The 18,636-nt window shown below is 48.8% G+C and overlaps 1 protein-coding gene across 2 annotated transcripts in view; it reads left to right on the top strand.

Annotated features, from left to right (window-relative positions):
• Positions 1-18,636, top strand: part of TCEA2 (transcription elongation factor A2) — a 991,119-nt gene that overhangs the window by 611,912 nt on the left and 360,571 nt on the right. The window lies entirely within an intron of this gene.

Raw genomic sequence — 18,636 nt, 5'->3', positions numbered from 1 at the left:
GTCACGTCTGGGATCCCCGCTACAGGGGCGGGCAAGGCCCTGGTATCGCGGGGGGGCCTTGTCTAGCCCACTAAATACATTCCTGGCCCAGGGTGCACTGAAGGCACAGACGGACCACCCGTTTCACAATACGGGTCAAATTGAGACAGGTTATGAATGCTGTGGGTCCCCGGACTACCCGTGTCCCCCTGATAATTCCACAAGAACACCATATTTCTTCCCTTGAACTAGGAGTGCCACTGCACAGTGAGGCGTGCGCACTAACACGAAACATACTATAAACACTGCACCAATGCACCGCCTGACACCCCTTTTGACTTGACAAATAAAGCAACAATATTGAGGACCCCACAGCCTAAAAACGCTCACAGAGCTGCACCCTAAACACATCTTGTGCTTAAAGAAGCCAAACTAGTCAACATTATAAGAAATTGGGCCACAGTGTAGGTGCCTGTAAGTACAACAGGCTGACACTGTTTACGCCCAAGAGGGGCAACTGAGTCTCGTGCACTGGATTGTCCTGGCTGGTGAGATTTCTTTGTCATTCAGAGTTCCCTTCCCCTGCTTGTGCAAACCAGCCTGAGGTCTACCGTTTGCCCGCAGCCCTGAGAGAATTGGCCACTCAAGAGCTACACTAACTGGGACACATCCTGAAAGGGTGTTCACTACACCAAGGCGACTTACACTGTTGCATGGACCTGTACTACAAAAGCCTACGCACCATACAGGGAGGCCCTCGCGGCACAGCCATAGAATTGTCGCAGAGGCCGGTTACGACCAGTTGCAATACTCACCCCACATTTGGGGTTTTCGCTGGCCCTACTCTGCGACGAGACCCACAGACGCTCAGCCGGTGCCCACTGCCGAGGGGCCATTAATTCCTCTAGAGCCACCTGACACGCACGCATGATAACAATACAACACCACGGTTTGGTGACTGAGCTGCCAATAATCACTACGCCACCTCAACGCCAATGACGCAGCAATGCCCGCAACCAAGGGCAAAAAGGATCCCACCATTATGGACTCCTTCAATGCGGCCAAACCTAAAGGGCAGTCACAGATCAACACAGAATCACAAAAAGGTCAAACTCCTGCAGAGAGTGGAGCTAAAGAGAATCGGGTGCTAGATGCTATTGCAGCCCGAAGAACATTTATAGACACTAAAATTCAGGAGGTTAAATCGGACATGCATTGATACGCCAGGATGTTCGCAACCTCACGGAAAGGGTCACAACCACGGAGACGGAGCTAAAGGAAACAATGGTCACTACCAAGGACCTAGTCAAGAGACTGTCGGAACTAGAGAATAAAAATGCAGCACTAGAAGCCCGGGCGGAAGACGCTGAGGGGCGGACCCGGCGAAATAATGTATGCCTCCAGGGAATCCCGCAGAGGATGGAAGGCCCAAACCCCATGGATTTTGTTGAAAATGTGTGTGCTACTACAGGAAATTGGGGTGGGCAACCTCTTGCAGGGCTTTGTGGTAGAGAGGGCCCACAGATCCTTGGAAAAAAAGGCCTCCAACGGGCTCCCACCCCGGGATAGGGAAATCATCCTGAGGTTCTCGAGAGAAGGTGAGGAGATTTGGCGTGATAACTCTACCATTGCTATATACCCAGACTACACACCGACTATGCTACGTAAAAGAAACTCTTTTGTACCAATCAAGGCAAGGCTCCGACAACAAGCTTAAATACAGGTTGATTTACCCATCCAGGCTCAAAGTGATCTACAAGGGACGTCCCGTCTTTCTTGAAACACCAGCGGCGGCCACGATGTGGTTAGAACATAATCTAGACCGTGGAGAGGAATCGGTCACCTGGATACTGCCTGCTCAGGAGTGGGAGCAGAGAGTGGGGGTAAACAGGATGACTGAAGGTCCAGCGAGGCATTTGCAATTGAATGATTTACATTTGTTGTTACCGTACCGAAGTATTACATGAACGACAGGAGCAATACCGTAACTCCCACCCAAGGACTAAAAGTCCCTCCCCACAAATAGTTGGGTGTAGGCCTGTTGCTGACACCACGTGACCCGCACAGGATGGCCTGAATGGGTCAAAGTGCGGGGGTGCTCGAGCGCTGCAGTTGGTACACAGCTGCTGAGCGCAGTTATTTGGTTTCTGTATGGTTTGTTTATTACAAGGATGCTGAGAGCAGTATTTTGGTTTTGTTTTGGTTTGTCACTAATGTAACAAATTCTTCACGAAAAGTAACATGTAAAGTGGGGTGTGTACAGGAAATAAGGAGTGAACAGATGGAGGTAACGGTTTCCCGAATCCTAGATAAAGCCGAGTGTGTGCATGTCAGGGGACAGGAATGTAGACGTTATGTGCTTTTGGTGGGGGAGATACAAAAGTCTTATGGCAGCGGACATCAAGGTACTGACGTGGAATGTTAGGGGACTGGGCACAAATATGCGCGGGAACCAGGTGAAGCCTTTCTCAGTAGAAAATGAGTGTCTATTGCACCACTGCAAGAGACCACCCAACGCAAAAAAAGTGGATATGATTGTGGAACATTGGGGGGTTTCAATGCTATGGGGCCACCTACTCCCAATTCGCCCAATGTGTTCTCACTTGGATAAACTCTGCACTTCCCCTTAAGTTACTGGAGAGGGTGGCGGACCCGCAGGGTAGTAACTGGTACTGAGAGGCTGTATTGAACAGAGGGACATCTGTATAGTAAACTCTTACCTCCCTAATGACGTAATCCCATCCCACCTCAACATGCTGGGTGCCAAGGTAGCCCCATATCGGGAATGTTTCTTCATCTGGGGTGGCGACTTCAATTGTGTGCGTGACTGGGAGCTTGATAGATCTAGCCAACCAGCTACTCTGAATGAGGCTGCAACCGGGGCACTAAATGCGCTGCTTGGGTCCCTAGATTTGTGGAGGGAATTACACCCGACAGACAGATGGTACTCTTACTTTTCTTCGCCGCATCACTTGTACACTAGGATTGATTATGTATTTGTGGCTAAAACGCACCTAGTGCAGATGCAAGCGGCACAATATCTTTGCAGGTCGATATCAGACCACTCACAGCTACTACTGACTTGGAGAATTCTAGGCCCTAGACCCCCTATACCACTGTGGCGCATACCCATGGGGACACTAACAGATCCGGCCTTTAGGGAAGAACTGAGATGCAAATTGGTGGAATATGTTGAGAAGAATGTGGGCAGTGTTGCGAGGTGGGGCACACTTTGGGAAGCTATGAAGGTGGTGCTAAGGCATGAGGTTATTGCCAGTGTGGGTGCCATCAGGAAAACATTAAGATTGGAGCTAGAAAGATGGGAAAATTACATAAAACAAAAAATCAAATATACTAGGAACAAGGGAGGAGGAGCTTGAACTAGCACAACTAAGGGGTAGCTGCTGGGAAGTGTGGGAAGACTAGCAAAATTTGACTTAGTCAAAACCACCAGGGCACATGCTGAAGGGGATAAACCAGGGAGGCTGTTGGCGTGGAGAGAACATCCAAAACACCCGACCACGGAACTCAAAAATGATATGGGCACTACTCGCAAATCGCAACAAGCAATTAATGACACTTTAAGGAATTTTATTCCCACCTATATAGGCACGACCACCGGGTGCCCCGAGAAGACTTGCTGAGCTCGAGGAAATAGGTTTGCCCAAGCTAAGGACAACACAAAAAGAGGAGATGGAAATAACTGCCGAAGATATATCTGAGGCGATCAGGTCACTTGCTTAGAGTAAAACACTCGGGAGTGATGGCCCTCCCCCCGGAGTTTTAGAAGACATAGGAGTCTACTCTGACCCCAGTGCTGCTAGAAGTATTCACAGAGGCAAAAGCAAAAGGAGTTCTGCCTGACTCCATGAGGGAGACCCTAGTGATCCAGATACCCAAACCAGGGAAACCAACTGACGAATGTGACTCGTACCGCCCACTAGCGATGTTGAATTACGATGTCAAGATCCTGACCACGATATTAGCCAATCGACTAAGCAAGCTAATAGGGAGTTTGATCCACAATGACAAGAATGGCTTCACCCTGGGGCGCAGCACTGCATTAAACATACGCAGACTGCAACATGTGCTGGTACAAACGGCAAACTACCAGGCACAGTATGGCACTGTATGCTATACTATCCCTAAACGCAATTAAAGCGTTCGACTCAATATACTGGGAGTGGCTAGAGGCAACATTGAGGGAGTTTGGATTCAGGGAGCAATTTATCAAATGGGTGTAAATACTATACGCAGCTCCAGTAGCTAGGGTGAAAACTGGGGGGTTGGTATCATCAGCCTGGGACATACAAAGGGGCACTAGGCAAGGCTGCCCACGGTCTCCGGTGCTCTACTTGTTGGGACTAGAGCCGATGGCAATCTATTTCAGGAAACTACTACTAGAAGTGAGGATTTGGGTTAGAGGTGTGGGGAACCCGATATCGCTATATGCAGACGATGTGCTTCTGTATTTGAGGGACCCACACCTAAACGTTCCATTGGTTCTGGATATACTAAACAATTACGCAAGTGTGTCTGGCATTACCTTTAGCAGAACCAAATCCTGCATATTCCCGATAGCTGGACTAAGAGGGAAAGATGTGGGGGAACTACCGGAAGTCTAAACCGTTGGGAGTGAATGTAAGCGTCCCCCAAAAACGCACACCCCCTTAGTGAGAGGCAATAAAGGACACACCCCAGGAGGGGAATGAGACCAGGACCAAGTGCGGGTGAGATAAAAAGGGTTTTATCTATATCAATATAGGGCATGCAGCGGACTCTGCAAACTCCGAGAGCACGCTGTCTGACAATAGCAAAGACAGTCCTAACTAACGTCACGCATGACACAAGCTATAGGGGCACATAGTCTTAGTGTCATGATGCCTACCTCCAAGGAGCCAGGCCCAGCCCAGCAACCCCAGAGGCAGACATCATTTTCCCCAAGGACGTCTCAGCAGGCCCAAGTTGGGGCCTTTTGGACGCAGTCCTGGCGCCTTTGGCGCCAGGCTCATTCTGGACCCCAGTCCTGGCGCCTTAGGCGCCAGGCTCATAAAGCAAGACATGTGTGTAAGTGTTTTAATGTGCACTTTCCTGAAGCAGACCGTGCTGCTACATCCAGGCCCCCTTGAGGACTAATTGGGACTACTTTATCTTTTGGACTACTTTATCACTCGGGTGTGGTCTGAGGAAGAATACATATCTGAGTGGAAGGATACATACCTGGAACTACTTTACAGGCTATTTAAACCACACCCGAAGAGCAGCACATGCTTCGCGTTGTTCTGCATCTAGCAGCTGGACGCTCACCGTGTTTGCTCCTGCATTCGGACTTCTGCCACGCCTGCCAGCATCCTGATCACCTACAAAGGAAGAGAAAGAGAGAATAGGAGAAGGAAAAGACTTTACCTGCAAGATCCGCATTCCAGAGTCAGCTCGCCGACGATCCTGCAAAGGAAGACACTTAATTTAAAAGCACATCGCATCGACCGCCACAGCGCCGCATTCCACTCACCTTCACAGGGCGCCTCCATGTTCAGCAGCGATCACCCGGATTCGCATCCACGCTTCCACGCCTAGGGAGAAAAAGACAAGAGCAAAGGTGAGAGAGAGAAGGGAATGAGGAAACCTAAACCTCCATGTTAAGACTTACCTGTTGGGTCATTCCCTTTTCATTTCGGGTCCGCGCCGCATCCTGGCGTTTCCGGACCCCGGCCCCTATGGGGAAAAAGACATTAGCGTCAATGAGCGAATGAAAAGACATTACCCAAAAACGCTCATCAAGACTTACCTGATTTCTACAGGGATTGCACCTCGCATCTCGGGTCGGTGCCTTTTCCCCGGCATTCCGTACCCCGGCCCCTATGGGGAAAAAGACATTGACATTAGCATATTGATGCAAGGACAAAAGGGGAACCTTTCAAGGAACTTACCTGGAAGCCAAGCAAGTTTGGTTCTCATAAAACCAAGAATCCAGTGAAGTAACTGGATACCAACGCGCCCCTGCATCAGAAGCAGGAAGGAGAGCTCGCCCTTCAAGACCCTAAGGTGAGACGCCACGGGAAGCACAGAAGGGTTTCGAGGAGGGTGAGAGGGGAAAGGGAGAGGCTGGTAGCATTCCCCGCAGACAGTTAATCCCTTATTCTCGCCTACAGAAGGATACTTTTGCAAGCCGGACAAGCAGGAGTTGGGAGTCCGGTCCAGTCCATCTTCTGAGCCCCGCGCAACACCTTAGAAGAGGTCACAGCAGCACGATCCTGGCCAGCGCCTCCGTGGGAGTCAGGTGAGCGTAACACTTAGGGATTGGGTGGTGAAGGCTAGGTGGTATACAATGTATACTGTTGCTGTTCCAGGATTGGCGGACGTCCGTGCGGTGCCACGCGGGGTAGACTGGTCAGCTGGGCTCTTTGGGGTGGAGCTGCCGGCCGGACATAACTTGTATTGATGATTGGTGGCTGCTCTAACACTTGCCCTTGTGGCCACACATTCGCAATCATGTCACATTCTGCAATGTCAGGTGTCTGATAAATCCTGTGACACATTGACCTTAGCTGAAGGAGGAGACCGGGACATGGATATGTGATAGGGGGTATTCCTATCCATCTGTTGTAGTGACATTTGGGTTCAGGTATGGTAGTCCCATGAGTCCATGTGCAGGGTCAGGGGTACAGAGGGGGGGATTATTCGATCGCCCTGTCCTGGTGGCTATAATGAAGGACGGTATTATGATCTGTATTATGATCGAGGGCTATTAACTTGGGGTGAACGGGAATACCAATGGGCCGTGGGGGGCATGTAACCGGTGCCAGGGAGATTGTGGGATTTAGGACCACGTAGCTCGTAATTCATAGTCTGGCTGTGGCGGCCTTTTGGCATGGGGGAGGTGAATGCTTGAAGCAGGTCCAGCAAGATTAGGATTGGGAGCGAGGCTGTGCTGTTCGAACACCAGCTATCCCTGGCGGGCCTGGGAGAGGGAGGAGGGGGGAGACGACCTTGCAGCTCTGGGCCTGTTTCCCTGCACAGGGCAGATTCCCGCACTATTGGCAAGGGTGGGTGACAACACTTGGAGCTTCTGGTATTATACACATGTTTACATTAATATGGGAACACAGGCTGGAGAGGGTTTTGCCATTTAACACAGTATTTCGCATCAGTAGTTGACATACGAACATGAGGTAGCATTAGGTTGGGTTGTGTGTAAGAAAGAGCACTGCATATTTACATCACAGTACAATCTGGCTCTACTGATCATCGTGCATTACACATGCGCTTTGTTACATCATGTACAGGAGTGATCACATATTACTCTTAAATCACATGTCTCCAGAATAGCAGCAAACGTTAGTCAACACGACATATATTACACAAATGCTTATTTCGTTATGCAAGGTGCCTCGGGGGTTGGTGGGGGTGAGGGGCGCCACACAGTCCAACTTAGAGGGCTTGGTACAGGGTCAGGGCATGCAGGATTGGGCTGGTTTCAGTTACCTTCTAACAAGCCCGGTCACGACTGGGGCAAATGATGTACTGCGGAAGGCCAAGTGATACAGTGTTTATTTTGTTCTTTGTTCGTGTCTGGTTGCTCGTGAGAACAGGCCTTCATCGGATCTACCATGAGGTGGAGGCTGAGGGGGAAGTGTATGCTCCTGTGAGGGCAGTCAAGCAGGGGTCAGGCTGCATCTTTCTGTGTGTGCGAGCAACTTTGCATGGACTGGATTTTAGCGCCTTTTTACACAAAATGGAGTTGTCTTAATACAAAATGGAGTCCGTTATGTCTTATCCTGTAGTCGTGCAGCCTGACCTGTCGATCCGCAGCCCCCCACCTCCTGGGCCCTTAGGGCGAGGGGGCCGCCGACGAGTCATGAGTCTCCACCTGGGTCAGAGATATATGTGAGGGGGGGGGTCCTAATGACCTATCCTCCCCTACATCTCCGCCCTTTCGTTAGTTAAGTAATGAATAACGCAGCTCCCCCAACCGTCAATGTTCCTTCTCATCTAACACTGCCTTCTCCGATGCTGGTGTTCCTTTTATAGGCATCCAGGCTCTGCAGACTCCCCAGAGGCTTTCCCCCCATTCTAGTGTATTCATCTGGCGTGCAGGTCATATATATACAGTCCCCCTACCCATACCTCCGTGTACCAGTCTAGTTCCAAAGGCTCCTTTATCATAGTGTGATATAACCTATCCACTATATCCCCATCATAGTACATTGGGACCATTCTATACTTTGGCTCAGAGTCCTCGCCAGTCTGCAGGTGTGCCTCCTGTTGCGTCGTGCCACTCCTCTAGCGTTGCCCGTTGTCACCATCATTGCTCCTTTGGGGCCTGCGCAGCAGCGAAGACCCAGCTGGCACACACATAAAATCAAGAGAAAAGACATGATGAGGGGCATCAGCATTTTGACGGCGAGTCCCATCCAGGAAGGTACCCATGAAAAGATGTTGTCGAACTATGTGCTTGCCTCCGCGCCGCCTTCCTTCTTCATGCGTTACCCCAAGTTGTGCACTGCAGTGATAACGTGCGATAGTGTCCCATTATCTGCGTCTTCAGAAGGCACGAATGTGCAACACGCCCGAACATTAGTGTGATAAATATAATTGCACAAACAGTCAAGCCACACTCATATGAATAGGTACGCAGATTGAATTGTGCATGTCCATTCCTAAGTTCCCTATCTCTAGTCGTTGCAGGCTGCCTGTTCGTTGCCATGGATTCTACTACATATTGAAACATAAAGGGGTATTAAGCATTTTGTCATAAAAAACTTAAATTTCTAGAGAGAGCGCGCATTATTTCACTTATTTACTTTTTTCTTAACGATTGGCACACATACAATAACTATTACATTTATTTATGATTTTCTTTTCAGCGATTGTTTTTGTTTGTTTTTTTTTTAACTTTTCGTTATCGTAGATCAGCATTTATTTTCATGTGCACACTTATGTGAATTTTCGTGCAGCTTATGCCTTGGCCCTCCTATTCTTGTGTGTCCTGAATCTGATCTGTTTCAGTGCTGTTAGTTGTGTTCACACTGTCATAAGCTTTCCTTACGTCTGTTAAATGTATCCAATATCTCAGGCCCTTCACTTTTACCGCCGTCGGCGTACAATAAATTAACTCATATGGGCCATGACATCTTTGGGCATTCCACCTATGTACAAAGCTTCTGACACACCATTTCTCCGGGCTCTAGCTGCCCTGTTGGTGTTTCTTTTTCTGTATTTGATGTGTCTGCTTCTCCCTCGCCTGTGAATGGTCGTGCGAGCTGCCTTGCTATCTTGTGGGCTGCTTTAGTGGGTTTTGTCAGATACTCATTGAATTCCTCATTGAATTCCTCTCCCAGCACGGTTGCGCTCCTGTGGGCGTCGGAGTGTCTGCGAAGGGGTGAGTTTGCTGTGTGCATTAGTCTTCCTGTCACAATCTCATGGGGTGACAGATGGTGGTCCTTGCTGGGCTGATTTCTCAGCTTCAATAGGGCCAAGGGGAGACAGTGCACCCAATTCTTTTTTAAGAGTGAAGCAAAGCTTGGAGAGTCTTCCTTTAAGCAGGCCGTTTATTTTTCTACTACGCCGTTGCTTTGAGGGTGATTAATCGAGCACAGTTTGTGCTTAATGGCCAACATCGATGTCACTTCCTTAAAGAGGTCATTAACAAAGTGGGTGCCGTTGTCTGAGTGAATTACGTCGCAAATTCCCCAGCAGGGGAATACCTCTCACCAGAAACCTTTCAGCGCACTTCGCATCAGGACGTGCACATGATCCTGCCTCCACCCACCTTGAGAATGGGCACACTACCACTATCAAGTACCTAGCTCCATTGCACCTTCCCCCATGTCTGCATAGTCAATATGCAGTTCTCTGAATGGGCCTATTGGCTTGGGTATGGTCCCTCTTAATGTTCTTAGTCATCCCTGAATTGTATATCTGGCACGTTGTACATTCCATTGCCAAATTTGAAAGTTGTTCTTGCAACCCAGGTACGAACCAATGTTCTTGTATTTCTGCAGCGATGTGTTGCTTTGCATTGTGTGCGGGAAAATGCAGTTGCTGGAAGGCCACTTCTAATATTTTAGTGGGCATGACCACCTTCCCTGTGTTGTATTTTAGTGGGCATGACCACCTTCCCTTATTGTAGCCACAATAAATCAGTTGCTGACTGGCTGCATCCCCTCTTTTCCCACAGTTCTTTTTCTTCTGTTGCTCCGTCTTGTTCCTCTAATATTTGTGATATGGGCATAGTGTTGTAACCATCTGGGAGGCCCACCACTGTTTCCTTCCTCACTAAGTACTCACCTGTACTGAGCACACTTAGTGAGTACGCTGCCGCGTTTCCCAAAGAGACGAAATCGGTGTTGATAGTATGGGCCTGGCATTTGACTATTGCTACTGCAGTGGGGTCTTTCAAGGCTTCTGAGAGCTTTCAAGAATTCTGCATGTTGCACCGGGGACCCATCAGCCCTGTTAAATCCCCTTCTCCCCCACCTTGCAAGTCCACCATGTACTGTTGTGGTCATGTATGCGGAGTCCATGTAGATTGTGAATGCACACCCCCTTGCAGCACACAGTGCTTCAATCAATGCTATGAGCTCTGCCGCTTGTGCTGAGAAATGGGCGGGCAGGCGCTGTTGTATTAGCACTTCGTACTCACCTTCTTCCAATCGCACGACAGCCACCCCTACATGTTTTTCTCCTGTTTCTGAATTTATGGAAGCTGACCCATCTATGAAAAATATTTCACCTTCAGCTAGTGCGTTTTCACTCACTATTGTTGCTCCCTGTTCCTCCCCTTGATATGTTGCAGTCATGTGCTTGTACATCCTCCAAAGTGCATGGTTCTGAAATGAATCTTGCAGGGTTTACTACCTTACACCTTACTACATGTATGTTGGCGCTTGATAGAATTACCTCGTATGCAGTGGCTTTCTGTGTGGTCAGTGTGCTTTTCGATCGTTCTAGTATGGCGAACAAGGAATGTTCCACGTATAGCGTCACTGAACATCCCATTACTATAGTGGCGCTTTTCTCAATGGCAAATGCGGCAGCTGTGAGGGCCTGTTCGCACGCGAAGTGTCCCTGCATTACTGCGTCTAGTGTCCGCTGTAGTATGCCAGAGGCTTGTGACCTAGTGATGTTTTTTGTTAGGACTGCTGTCATGAGTGTTCCCTTGCAGTGCGAGAACAGGTAGAACTCGCATTCATAGTCTGGGTTCGCGAGCACTGGTGCGCTTGAAATAAGTTCTTTGAGTGAGGTGAATGCATCACATAATTCTGAGTCCCACTGTATCTCTGTATTTTCCTTCTGGGCTTCTTTGAGTGCCTGAAGCAATGGGCGTGTGTATGCAGCATAGTCTAATATCCATGCACGACAGTAGTTGCACATGCCTAGGAATTTTTGCATATCCTTCACTGTTTTTGGTCTTCCTACAGCTGAAATGGCTGCCACCGGTCTGGTATTTTCTTGCCGTCTTTCGAAATCCGTTGCCACAGGTACAGTACTTCACTTTGACAGTATTGCAATTTTTCTCTGTCTGCCTTGTACCCCTTTTGAGCCAGCAATGTCAAGAGGGCAATGGAGTCTTTTCTACATTCAGCTTCGTTTTTACTGCAGATCAGTAGATCGTCCACGTACTGAATTATCGTGCTCTGCTGTCATGTTTCCGAGGTCTTCATGCAATATTCTGTTGAATATGCTGGGGCTCTCACAGTAACCCTGGGGCAATGTGCAGTGTTCGTACCTCCTCCCCCCTAGGGTGAATGCTGTCAGGTATCTACACTCTTCTGCGAGTGGTATGGAAAAGAATGAATTCTTCAAATCCACCACGGTGAAGTGAGATGCCCCTCCTTTTGCTTTTTTGATGGGGTAAATGCATGTGTTACATGGGGAGTTTGAAGGTACTATTATCCCCTGTGTCAATAGTGCGTTGATTGTTTCTTTTATCCCTTCTTCTGCTTCCCGGGACAGAAGGTATTGTTTTACTCGGGGCAGTATGGCTCCAGGCTTAAGGTTAATTTTCACTGGAGTGTCCCGTGCAGTAGCCCTACGTTATGGGGTTCTGATGTCCAGAACTGCCTGGCTACTGATTGCATGTCGTCATTAAAAAATTACGGTGAGGCCCCCACTACCGCCATAAGCTGCACTGGCACTTGTCTTTGCTGTATCATTATTTAACAAGGGATCGCTTTCTCCATTATGATTTCTCCATCACTCTCTGAATCTGAAAAAAGTTCCTCATTGGATAGATCTTGGAGTGCAATGTCGGCGTTTATGCATAACACTGTACGCCACTCACAACCGTGTATGTCCATTGCAATTACAGCTATTCATTTGGCTGAGATTTGTACTGCATGTATGTCCAGTGACGTGACTGTCCCTGGCACTATTTCTGGGCGGGCTATTGGATGAAAAACAAATTCTGCTGGCACCCTCCACTCCAGTTTTTTCAACTCTGGGACCATGCTTTTAACCCATGGATGAACATATGTGGGTCATCCGGTATGCCGCGCACCTCTGGGCATATTGCTCGCGAATATATCACTAGCATCACACGCATAGAGCCCATCCCTGGGATTGAGCAAACAATCCATCCTCTCCTGGTAAACGAAATAGTCATGTTAAGCTTGCTGAGGAGATCCCTCCCCAGCAGGTTGACAGGGGATTGCTCATAATACAATAGGGGTGCTCTTACTGTTTTTCCCCCCACTGTCACATCCAAATCTTCTGTGTAAGGAACTTCGACCACCGCCACAGAGAACCCTTGCGTCTCTAATTTACGATTAGCTAGCGGAAACCAACCTTCACGTATACATGATTTCTCGGCTCCGGAATCTACCATAAAGATGAACTGCTTATTCCCCATCTCTGCCCCTATCAATGGTTCCTCATTTGCATTGAAGGCTGTCGATAGGATTGGACACGCAAGTGCTCCCTGTGGGCAGTCCTATGCTGGGTGTCTCGTCGTTCCCCCTTGACTGAAAACATTACCTGACACTACTGCTACTCCTCCATATGGGCCAGGTGCGCCATTTGGTGTCGTGGTGAAGGGGTTATTTTGTGTGTAGGGGAGGTGTTCGCTACTTTGTGGGTGTTGTTGACCATTATGTGGTCGTTCCCTATTTTGCTCTTGCCCTCTGTGTTCTGGCTGTTCTCTTCCTCCATCCAGGGGCAATCCGTAGGGGCTCCCTGGATGGGGGTGCCCGCAATACTGATCATCTTGGTAAGCTGTGTTCGGTCTGCTTCTACACTCACGTGAGGAATGTCCCCACCTCCCACAATTCCAACAGTTTCCTTGGCCTCCTCTGGGACCTGGTCGCCCATTTCCACCATTACCTCCATATCCCTGTCCACCTCCCCGACGCCCCCCTGTACCCACCTCTCCTGTTGCTGGGGTGCCACGCTTGCCACTGCTGCCCTCCCTATTCCTCCTGTCCATTCCACTGCCTTTGCCCGTTGTCTGCCTAATTTGCAGCCGTCCTCCCCTGTATCGCTACCAGTCCCCCCTCCTCTGCGTCCCTATCGTGGGGGAGTGCTGCTACAGCTGCAGCGACCTTCACTAGTTTTGTTTGTATTAGTTTAGCTTCATCTGCCAGCCTTTTTTGTATCACCTCCTTCTCCCTTTCTTTGATTCTTTTGCAATGGTGAACTATTATGCTCTGTATTTCTGGCCATCCCTTCGCCTCGATTCCCGCTATTTTATCAAGCGCTTTTTGGACTTCTTTCGGGGTCCCCCTTTTTATTATGAAGTAAAATAAGGATGTTGATTGGTCATACAACGTACCCGTTTCAGCTCTCCACATCTCCTGCACTCTGAAAATGTAATCCATAGCCTCTTCCCCATCATTCATGGTGCATTGCATCACTGACTGTAAATCTGGCGTGTCCGGGAAGGTTTCCCTCAACGCATCCCAAACTTGGGCTCGCACTGTATTGAAAGCAGCGCCATCATGTATGTCACTGTCCAATGTTATTCCCGGGAAACCTGCTTTTGGCCATACCCGGTCTGATTGGTCACCTACTGCTGACACAAGTGAACTCTTGACATCTCCTATGGCCAGGGGTACTCCCTCTGTTTGTTTCTCGAAGGCATATATCCACTTACTGGCTCCTCCAGATAACGGGGGCAATGATTTTAGTAAATTAGTCTTATCCATTTGTGCCCAGGGTATTTGGTCTTCCCGCCCCACGGTGTATCAGTGGGAGTTGTAGGCATCCCTTGCTTCCTTTCCCAATACTCACCTTTGTCCCTTTCTTTTCCACCAGGGCCATCCTTCCCATCCTGTTCCTTAATCTCCCTGTCCATTCTTGTTCCATTCTTGTTCCATTGTTCTTCCTAATGGTGTCTCCCCAAACTCCACTGAATCGCCTCCTGTGGCCATCCCTAACCTCCCAGCTTCTTGCTCATCCTCTTCTATATCACACCATAGCTCTTCTCTCCCTTCGTCTGCCACTCCTTCCTCCCCTGCACTCCCTCCAAGGTTGTGTGCTCCCAGTTCTGCTATCCTTGTGGGCTCCTCATGTATCCTGAATAGTATTTCCCCCTTTTTCCACCCCTCCTCATTTGACTTATCTAGGGTGTGTGATCGGGACAATCGCTCTGATCTTGTCGTGCCTGGCTCACTTTGTTCACATACGCTTTGTACCCTTGATAGCTCTTCTCTAGCTATAGTGAGTCGTGTATCTAAGTCTTCTGTTAGTTTACATATTGCATACTGAGTACTGATGGCGTACTCGCCTCCCCACTTGTTCGGGGGCAATCATATGGTGGTGGTGCTATTGGTCTTGCGGTGGGGGCAAGGGTGCTGGTGGGCACGTATGTGGGATCACTATACCCTTCAGCGGGTGGGGGCTTATTCAAGAGTGGGTACAATCGGGTCACCTCCACCACTCCCTCTTTCCCCCCGTCGTCCTTACCACCACCTGCTCTTGCTGATGGGGTAGCAGTGAGGACAGGTTGATGGAGTGTGGTGTCTATTTTCTTTGGTGGGGGTATTTCCTCGAATAATCGCTACAGATCTAGTATCTCTCTCCTGTTATGAAAATGTTTTCCTTTGTATTTTAGGAATATGCAGGTGGCTACCATGTCCAGAACACTTATCAAAGGACCCTCCCTGTGGCCAAACCTGAGGGAGACCCTCCCCCTTCACTTCTGTGACCCACTGGTCATGGTACTTAGTTATTCTTTCCGCATGTCCTGGTAAACTTTTACAAATGTGTGCTAAGGGTGTCTCTGCCCCCATCTTTAGACCTGTGTTATTCTATTCTCTTGGGTGAAACTCTTATATCACTATGCGTGTGTAGCTGTGTGTGTGGGGCTCTAATCACTGTCAGTTTCTAATGATCACCTTGTACTTTTACTCAACAAAATACATTTCTTTGTCAAATCTTACCAGGTCACACTTACATTGACCACACCACCTGGAAATCACTTAAATCAGTATTATTATATAGACAATTGATTGCAAAAAACCATAAACGCACGATGTGAACAACACACGACAGACATTCATCATATCTCAGCATACACACATAGCATTTACCCTCCCTGCCTGGCCCTTCGCCTTCTACGGCGACACCCTCTAACCCTCACACAGCTTCACAAAAGAAGATGTGTGAGGGTTAGAGGGTGTCGCCGTAGAAGGCGAAGGGCCAGGCAGGGAGGGTAAATGCTATGTGTGTTTGCTGAGGTATGATGAATGTCTGTCGTGTGTTGTGCACATCGTGTGTTTATGGTTTTTTGCAATCAATTGTCTCTATATAATAATACTGTGTGTGTGTGTGTGTGTGTGTGTGTGTGTGTGTGTGTGTGTGTGTGTGTGTATATATATTTCTTTTAAATAATTTTTCTCCTAATGCGGACCTCGTTTTACCCCAGATAAGAATAAGAGAAAGAAAAGCTAGTTGTAACGTATTTGCGTGTCTCTTCACTCAGACACCCTCAATTTATTTTTCCACTGTTTTACTTATTCCCAGCACTAGTCGAGATAGCACTACGCGGCACCGCCTTCTACCCCATTGCAGAGTTAGGTTCCCGTCCTCTTCTCCCTTTTTCACTTTTATATCCTAATAGCCATATGCAAAGAAAGAAAAAGTATTAGAAGTTGAAAGTCCCCTCTATGTCCCCCACTTATTTCCCTTTGTCCTCTCAATTTTTCCCCTTTTAGTATCGCTCGCACTTAATACTCATGTGCCCGTCTTGATCCGAGACTCTCCGGACTTGGTCCGTCCAAGCAGCGTGGCCTCGCACTCAATGGCCCCACCCGGCTCCGGCGATCGGTACTAAGGGATTTTTGAAACGGGACCCGTACCCTCTCGCCCTAACTGCGTGTGCATGTCTCTGCGTAGCATTTGCCGTAGGTGGGCGGCTCTGTTGAGCGGGCGCGCCATGCGTCTCCCCTGTGACCGGGCCGTCTCGTGCCAAGGGGACAATTATTAAAATATATCACGTCTATGGGGTCAACACTGAATGTAAGCGTCCCCCAAAAACGCACCCCCCTTAGTGAGAGGCAATAAAGGACACATCCCAGGAGGGGAATGAGACCAGGACCAAGTGCGGGTGAGATAAAAAGGGTTTTATCTAAATCAATATAGGGCATGCAAAGGACTCTGCAAACTCGGAGAGCGCTCTGTCTGACAATAGCAAAGACAGTCCTACTTATTACAGAACTAACGTCACGCATGACACAAGCTATAGGGGGGCACACAGTCTTAGGGATTGGGTGGTGAAGGCTAGGTAGTATACAATGTATACTGTTGCTGTTCCAGGATTGGCGGACGTCCGTGCGATGCCACGCGGTGTAGATGGGTCAGTTGGGCTCTTCGGGGTGGAGCTGCCGGCCGGACATAACTTGTATTGATGATTGGTGGCTGCTCTACCACTTGCCCTTGTGGCCACACATTCGCATTCATTTGTCACATTCTGCAATGTCAGGTGTCTTATAAATCCTGTGACACATTGACCTTAGCTGAAGGAGGAGACAGGGACATGGATATGTGATCGGGGGTATTCCTATCCATCTGTTGTAGTGACATTTGGGTTCAGGTATGGTAGTCCCATGAGTCCATGTGCAGGGTCGGGGGTACAGAGGGCGGGGGGGTTATTCGGTCGCCCTGTCCTGGTGGCTATAATGAAGGATGGTATTACGATCTGTTAGTGTGGCGGCCTTTTGGCATGGGGGAGGTGAATGCTTGAAGCGGGTCCAGCAAGATTGGGAGGGGAGGCGAGGCTGTGCTGTTCGAACACCAGCTACCCCTGGCGGGTCTGGGAGGGGGGGGAGGGTGGAAATGACCTTGCAGCTCTGGGCCTGTTTCCCTGCACAGGGCAGTTTCCCGCACTATTAGCAAGGGTGGGTGACAACACTTGGAGCTTCTGGTATTATACAGATATGTTTACATTAATATGGGAACACAGGCTGGAGAGGGTTTTGCCATTTAACACAGTATTTCGCATCAGTAGTGGACATTCGAACATGAGGTAGCATTAGGTTGGGTTGTGTGTAAGAAAGAGCACTGCATATTTACATCACAGTACAATCTGGCTCTACTGCCTCGGCTGATCATCGTGCATTACAAATGCGCTTTGTTACATCATGTACAGGAGTGATCACATATTACTTTTAAATCACACGTCTTCAGAATAGCAGCAAACGTTAGTCAACACGACATATATTACACACCTGCTTATTTTATTATGCAAGGTGCCTCGGGGGTTGGTGAGGTGAGGGGACACACACAGTCCAACTTAGAGGGCTAGTACAGGGTCAGGGCATGCAGGATTGGGCTGGTTTCAGTTACCTTCCAACAAGCCCGGTCACGACTGGGGCAAATGATGTACTGCGGAAGGCCAAGTGATACAGTGTTTATTTTGTTGTTTGTTCGTGTCTGGTTGCTTGTGAAAACGGGCCTTCATCGGATCGACCATGAGATGGAGGCTGAGGCAGAAGTGTATGCTCCTGTGAGCGCAGTCAAGCAGGGGTCAGGCCGCATCTTTCTGTATGTGCGAGTGTGTGAGCAACTTTGCATGGACTGGATTTTAGCGCCTTTTTACACAAAATGGAGTTGTCTTAATACAAAATGGAGTATGTTATGTCTTATCCTGTAGTCGTGCAGCCTCACGTGTCGATCTGCAGCCCCCCCGCCTCCTGGGCCCTTATGGCGAGGGGGCCGCCGACGAGTCATGAGTCTCCACCTGGGTTGGAGATGTATGTGAAGGGGGGGGTCCTAATGACCTATCCTCCCCTACAGGAGCTGGAATTGTTTAGATACCTGCGGCTAAATGTACAACGCACACCAGAGCAAATGCACGAAAGCAACACGGCAGCAGTCGTGAAGGGTTTGAGAGGTTCCATGAAATTCTTGTCCAAGCTACCACTGTCTCTAATGGGTAGGGTGGCTATCACCAAAATGATTCTTACTGAGATTCTTATACTACTTTAATAATGTAGTTACATAAAGGCTTCATTCTTCCGCCTATTGCAAGCATTACTCTGCAAATTTCTGTGGGGAGCGGCTCGTCATAAGTTTTCACTCGCCACACTGTGCATGCCCTTCGCAGAAGGTGGGGTGCAAATGCCGAATCTAGAAAAATACTACTTGGCTGCCCAACTCGGTCATGTAGTCAAATGGCTAGCGGATGAGTGCACTTCTGAGACAGGACTACAACGATTA

Source organism: Ambystoma mexicanum, chromosome 3p, assembly GCF_040938575.1.
Source record: "Ambystoma mexicanum isolate Mex_15411 chromosome 3p, UKY_AmexF1_1, whole genome shotgun sequence".
NCBI lineage: Eukaryota > Metazoa > Chordata > Amphibia > Caudata > Ambystomatidae > Ambystoma > Ambystoma mexicanum.
This window is presented reverse-complemented; position numbering and strand designations above follow the sequence as displayed.